We start from the raw sequence: 7,940 nt of genomic DNA, 5'->3' as shown, positions 1-7,940 counted from the left end.
GCTAATCAGTTGTTTAACACAATGCGTTATCTCACTAAGATTCGGTTTTACTTAATAATTGCTGTATGTGTTTGCATTTTATACTTTCATTTTAGGTTTGACCTGCACTATGCCAAAAGTAACATGTCTAAACAAAAGAGTTTTAATAACAAAATTCTCGTTTCAACATCTTGGCAGGAAAATTTATTCAGATACAGACATCAGTTTATACAATATATGTTACGGAACCATACATATGGAATGGCGGCTGAAATTGGAGTGTATGATGGTGATTTTGCGGAACATAATCTTGAACAATTCAAAGGGAAATATATTATGGTCGATGTTAATATCCGACCGAAATTGAAGGAAAACTTGGAAAAATGGAGATCGAAAAATATAACGTTCTTCCAAAATTCCTCTTTCGGTGCATCTAAACAATTTAAAAATGCCATGTTTGACTGGATATACATTGATGCTGGACATGATTTCAATGATGTTTTAAATGACATGACTTTTTGGTATCCAAAGTTAAAAGCTGGAGGATTTTTTTCTGGTCACGATTATTGTATTAATAAGATGGATCTCAAAAAGACAAAGGATGTCCCATGGTGTGGAATATTTAAACCTGGACGAGATTACATGGCATTTCGTGTTTTCAAATCAACAAACATTACTGGAAAAGAGAAACAATCTTTTATCGGAGTTGTTAATGCCGTACGTTTTTTTGCTCAATCAAAGTCCATTCCAGAGGTCTTTTTCACAATGGAAGAGCGTGAAACGTTAAATGATGATGGTTTGGGTTCGTCTTGGTACTTTTTTAAGCCAAACTAATCGTGTGTTTGTCACAAGTTATATATACATGACCAGTGAAATTCGTATGAAAATTATTAAATTGCTAATTGATTCAAAACATGTACAATTTAGAATAATCGCTGTTGTATTAAGAAGATATATATTGATGGTCTGTTGTACAAATAGACATTCTTTATTTTCATTCTGTACCACGTCTAAACATTTCATACGATCATACACAATTTTGCTATATAGACAATGTATTTAAATATTTTTATTAGGAAGATTAATCCGATCTAGCATATGGCCCGAGAAGACAGTCATTTCCCATATGTTACATTTATTTTGAGCAGTAACATTTCTAGAAGCTTGGTTAAATCATTTAGTTATTCTTTTTCACATTGGCATGTATATGGCAATTGAAAGAGGATAACCGAATACACGGAGGCAACATACTAGAATTAGATGTCCCTCATTTTTTATAATACGCAGAATATGATGTTACTATAAAAGAAAAATAGATTAGGGTAAACGTCAATGATACAGCAACCGAACAAAAGAAATAACCAAAATGCATTTTTAGAAATTTATTCATATCTCTAGCCTTAAGTTATCTTTAGTGAACACGAGTTAACCCCCGGGTTTTTGGAAGGGTTCGTGTTACTTAATATTTTTTGTTCGGGTTTTTAGACGTTTTTCTTTGGACCATAGTTTCGTCTGTTTGTTAAGGACTAATGCTTTTCATCTTTCCTTGGCGTCTTATTCCCCATTACCCATTAAGGGAAGTTCCTAAGATAGGAAGCTTATACATAAGAAAGAAAGAAAGCTCATAAATCATTTTATGCATAATATTTTTTGTGTTTAATTGAATTACAAATTGATTGTGCGACAAATAACATATATATAAGAAACAAAAATGATTATCAAATTCACCGTCATAGCTCCATAATACTGCAAGGTCAGCTTAAAATGTATTATTTCAATTCAAAAGGCAAAACATATATGGAAAAAAGTAAAATCACAAAAATACTGAACTCCGAGGAAAATTCAAAAAGGAAAGTCTCTATAAATCAATTGGAAAACCAAAAGCTCAAACACATCAAACAAATGGATAACAACTGTCATGTTCCTGACTTGGTACATGCATTTTCTTATGCATGAATCAGGTTTTAAAGCTTGCTAAACATCTCACTTGTATGACATTCGAATCAAATATGTTTATATATATATTATATATATATATATTTGGAATATTATTTCGTGATAACTTTTTCCTTATCCATTCCTTAATGTTAATCCTGTCATCTATTCTATTTAAAAGTATATCAATGGTTTTGCCATGGAACACACAGGTGTTGGTACTTTGTTATATTCAGTGATATAAACATGTCATGTTGATATCAACGCATTGACTATGTCGAAATGATATCAAAACGATATTAACTTGATGAACTTGTTTACTAGCGATATCAAGGGGAGGAAGCTTCTTGAACAAATCGGCAAAAAAAATACCGCTTCGTGTCGACAATAACTTGACGTGTGCGTATCCAAAATTCAATTGGCTAGATATTCATATCGAGTGTTTGTCTTAATGAGATGCTTTATTAAATTTAAATTCAGCCCACCATTTTTAGTTTCCTCGAAAATATTTAGATTTTTCTATAGGAAGACTTGACAATTTTCACACAAACTTCAAGTTTGAAGATAAAATAAAGAATAAAGGACATTGATTTGATGTGTAAATTTGACGAGTAAAATCTATACATATTCAAGATTATTTAGATAAATAAGTTTTTATTACGACAGTGGTATTTAGTGAGTAAAAATGAAGCCAGTTTGTGTTATCCGTAGTTTTACTGAATTTTCACGGTCACGTGACTCTATTGTTGCTGATAGACTTGGGTTCAAACCGTGACCTGCTTTTCAACTGATACACCCATTGCATAACCAGATGTCGATTACAATGACGACATCAATGACAAAACCCTATGTCGATATCGTCAATATCGACAATTACCAGTCAATATCGAATCGATATCGACGATGACTTAAGATAATTAATATAAATATATAGATATATATATATAAATGAATAGCTACTTTTTAGCTTTAAATGTGTTCTATGAATTTACTTCAATCGTTCATCATCACTTTCTTCGTCTGAAACTTTGACGAATGTTCCTCAACACCGTTGTTTTTATCAAAAGCTGTAACACAAATTCTAACTGTATATTGAAATAAGCCCTGTCTACTTACCTAATATAGAATTTACAAGGTCTCCACGCGGTTGCTTTTTACCAATCATATTCCTAGAAATGTATAAGAGGCAACACATATATATACATTTGGTTGTATATATCGTGCACGAATTAATTTTGATAACAGGTTAAATATGATTACATCATGACAAAAGCTGCAAACATTAAGATACCGTGCAGATGACATAACTTGATATGTAAAATTCAAATTCATGTGTTGGGAACTGGTTCCTATTTCAAACAAAGTAAATATGATTTATTTATTGGCAAGTTGAAATAAGATTTTAACTTGATTTGAATAGTTTCTAATACTCTATGATCGGAACTTTCTGATGTTTTCTATTTGTTGTTGTGCTTCGTGTAGATTTCATAAGACGATCCCTTTCCATCTGATTTTTACGTTTAATTGGTATTGATAGATATAAGAAGATGTGGTATGAATGCAAATAAGACAACTCTCCATCCAAGTCACATTTTATGAAAGTAAACCATTATAGGTCTATTTGAACAGTAAGCTATAAAGGGTTAAACCATTCAAACGGGAAAACCAACGGTCTAATCTATACCAAAAACGAGAAACGAGAAACACTTATGAACCACATCAACAAACGACAACATTGGAATTTCATGGTTAAAAAACAGTTCACGGAACTTGAATTTGTTGACTTTTGTAAAACAAACACTTATATTAATAATAAAAAATGTGTTTATTGATACAGTCATATCACGAATGTTTGATAACTATATTGATGAATGGAAAAGCATTGTTAATTTATCCTCTTCCAGACGAGGAAATGGACGTAACAAGTTGATAATATAATATATTTAATTAGAATTATGTTGTTGAAATATACTGCAAACTGTTGGTGCCTTTTTTTGAAAGAAGCGCCTTTGCAAAATTAAGATGTAAAGTGGCTCCCGTTAGGATGAAAACTGGAAGGTATGCACATTTGCCGCTGGACGAGAGATATTGTTGTAATTGTTTAAATACTGTTGAAGATGAATAGCATGTTATTTTACATTGTCCTGTTTATAATAATCTTAGACAAGGTTTTTTTTACTGAATCTCTAAAAATTGATTACATTTTGATAGTTTTAAATATTGTCAGAAAATAGTATTTTTATTTTAGAATCAAGACATTATATTGAGATTATGATCCAAAACCTGTAATTGTATTCTGAAAAAACGCTGAGAAGTTAATATTGTAAATAATAATTGAATAATTAAGTTGTATAATTTTACCATTCATGTTTGATATTTATTACGTACATACATATTGTTTTTATTGATGATCGTCTCTCATAAATGTGTACAGACGTGGCACGCTTTTTACACGAGGCATCGGATTTAACGTCCTCATTCTGACAAGACGTGGCTAAACTTGTACATCCCGCAGAACCAAACGGACACTCCACTTTGGCAAGCGTTTTATTGTCGGTCGGGAGAAGACCCAGTGACATTTCTATTCCCCAGTCACCCTTGGGGGCTGGGTAGTCCTCATAAACGTGTTTAACCTCTGAGCCTGACCCTACTCATAAGCTCTTTTATAAAGAGGTTCTCGTCGTTTACTGTCTGTCATATTTGATTTGCACTTGGCTAAAACCAAGAGAAGAGGGCTAAGATAGGAATATTATGGAAATGTCTCTTTGGACGATTTCCGATTTTTAAGATGCCTTTTTTTAATCTACTTCAAAAGAGGGACGAAAGATACCAGAGGGACATTCAAATTCATAGATCGAAAATAAACTGACAAAACACTATATATGAAAATATGTTCACATTTATATGTAGTCTCGACTCTGATAGGTGTATGAGGCAGTTGCCTCCCCTGAATTTTCTACACCAAAATTTTCTTTTGAAGTAAAAAAAATAAAAATATTGACAATATGTACACGGAGAACTTGAATTTATATTATAAACAACACAAGTTAACAGTTTTAACAGTGTTATCATGATACGTGATATGTATGTCATTTTTCGGATTTTTTATCGAAAGTAAACCTTTTAAGTATTTGGGTTTTTTTGGTTTTTTTTTGGTGTGGCCGTCCGTCTGTTATTCAGTATTGAGGGGATCAGTATTCGTATGAGAACACATATGACACTTTGCTTTCGATAATTTTGAATAAAAAATTAACTATTCACATTTATTTGGGAGCTCAATTTTTAAGCAGAGGAAGTTCCTTTTGTATTGTGAATCTTTTAAGATATCGGAAATTCGTTACCAGCTGAATCAACTGTTTGGATCGTTTTTTTAAGTTTCCCAATCGTACGAGAACATTATGGTCGATGCCTTAGTAGGTAAAGACTCCCATTTGTTGTAGCAGGGACTTTCTATACTAAGTATATACTAGACTAGTATAGAAAGTCCCTGGTTGTAGTTATATACATGTCTGTTCAGCTTTCAAAAATATTGAATTTTCAAGATCCTCGATAAAAAAAATATCTTGCGTTTTATAATCTTGCTTTATATGTTTTTTGAACTTACCAGTTTCTAAAAAAAATATCTTTAAATACAGAAAATACAGATAATAATTGTTTGCATGAAAATTGCTCCAAGGATCCAGCAAAACTGATCTTTCTTTAAGTAAGGAAATCGAAGGAAAACGTGTAATTTTAGCCTTATCATTTGAGAAAAAAATCCACGGTCACAATGTATTTAATGTTAACAATTATAGGTCAAAGTACAGCCTTCAAGACGGAGCTAGCCTTGGCTCACCCCGAACAGCAATCTGAGCTTGCATGCTTTTGCATAAAAGTTGATTCCATGTTTAAGCAATACTGATGTTTCTTAAAGTAAGGAAATCGAAGGGAAACGGGTAATTTTTAGCCAATGACTGAGAGAAAAAAAATCGGGGGGGGGGGGGCGTAGCCCCCTACTCCCTATCAAATGGGCCCCAAACCCCTGCCTCCCCTGAATTCGAACCCTAGTTACGGCCCTGTGAGGCTTGGTTGGGTCAAACCAAACATTAATATTGATATTGGCTGCTTCTCCGCTTAACAAGTGGAATTAATTAGTAAGAGCAAATACCGGTCGTCTCGGAAACATAAATATGTGTCGGAGTTAGGTTACATGTATTCCTGTGGAAAGTTACTAGGTGCATTAATTACGAATTAGCACGTTTAACATCTGGCTCAGACAGCCCATTGGTCGATTCCAAAGAACGGTTTATATGGATGTGTATTTAATTTGCAAACCAAAATAGATAAATTTGTACCCGAAAGACAGTACATACCTTTATCTCAAAATATATTTTGATTCTGGTTACAATGTCCTTCTAATACATTTTTTGGGATAAATACTCAAAATTTCCAAAAATCTGTCAAATTAGGCGTTTAGAACTTGGGTATCAGTTAATATTCTCAGAATCTTACATAAAGTATACACATATTAGACAGTGATGCCACGACTTTCAACTTTTGAAGAAAAAAAAGATTTATAGACTGATTGAAAATGGACTTGGTATGATATAAATTCAGGGGAAGTCTATCTTCCGCTCTCATATACTTTTCCAATTCTTGGTATATACATGTATACAAAAATGAATCATGTGCTACAAAGTAACCACTTTGCCCACGTTGTCCGTCTGTTCGTTGCCTGGACAAATTTCCAAACTTTGCAAAATGGATACATATATTATGCGTTGAATAAAAAATAATTCATATATTAATGGTCAATCGAAATTCTTGTTATGATTGATGGATATGCTTTTATGTCCTTTGAAAAAAAAAATACCGTATGTACATTTCTTATCACGGAAATTCTGTAAAACTTACTTCCTTAATGTTAACAGTACAGACAATGTATCTATTAATGATTAATATTTATTATTGTACTCGCATATATTGAAAGATATTGTTAAAAATGGGGTTATAGGCAAACGAAAATAAATGTTACTAATTTTAAGTATTATACGTTTCTGAGTTACATAGATAGACCGATTCGAGTTCGGAGCCTTAATTATTGTTGTCACCATACAGATAAAAAAAAATAATAATTTCAAAGTCGAGCGCTCACGTGATGTCTAACTTAGTCAGATATAAAGTCAAGCGATGGCGATGTAATGTCTACCTAGCGCTGTTGATTTAAAGTCTATCGCTGTATATAGTTAAAGTCGAGCGCTGGAGATCTAAAAATCAATCTGTGAGAAGGAAGTCCAGTACTGTAGATATACACTCCAGCGCTGCAACTGTAAAGTCAACTGCTGTAGACATGGTAGATATATAAAAATGACACACAAAAAAACTACTTTGAAGAGTTTAATTTCTTGATTCACAATACTGAAAATTTGATTTATTGTAGCTTGCTAAACGTCTAGACGACAAAAAGAAAATTCCCAACGTTTAAAGCCAATGCAAAAGGTTAATCATATCAATGCAACATGTAAGGTAAATCAACCGGGATGAAAGGCGGAATATTAGAACTGCCACTTGCAAATAGAGGTATGTTGTATAGGGTCAATTATCAGGGAAATCATCTGCGACTTTTCTTCGGCGTAAATTTCATACAGAAAATACTGAGCCATGATTTGGTTAAACTGTGTTCAGAATTTAAAATCAGAAAATACAAGTCTAAAAATAATGTACAAATTCCCGTTTGTTAGAGAGCTTACCTTTGATTTTTATGTGGAGGGGGTTAGGATGAAAAATTGTCCTTGCATTTTTTTATTCTTTTTTAGTTGTAATTTCTGCCATGCCTTTAATTTTTGTCACTCTAATCGGTACCGTCTTTTTTTATTTGTTTATCCTGACTTTAAAAAAAAATTGTCATCCTCGGTTTTTCATTACTTTTTTTTTTATATGGTTACAAGAGCGCAATTATTTGTTTACATTTAACCGGCAAGGTTTTTTACCCCAAGATGGTACTCAGAATAGAATCCGATACGGCTTCTGATTGGTTGATACAGGAT

This window comes from Mytilus edulis, chromosome 7 (assembly GCF_963676685.1).
Source record: "Mytilus edulis chromosome 7, xbMytEdul2.2, whole genome shotgun sequence".
In the NCBI taxonomy this organism is placed as follows: Eukaryota; Metazoa; Mollusca; class Bivalvia; order Mytilida; family Mytilidae; genus Mytilus; species Mytilus edulis.
Note: the sequence above shows the minus strand (reverse complement) of the source record.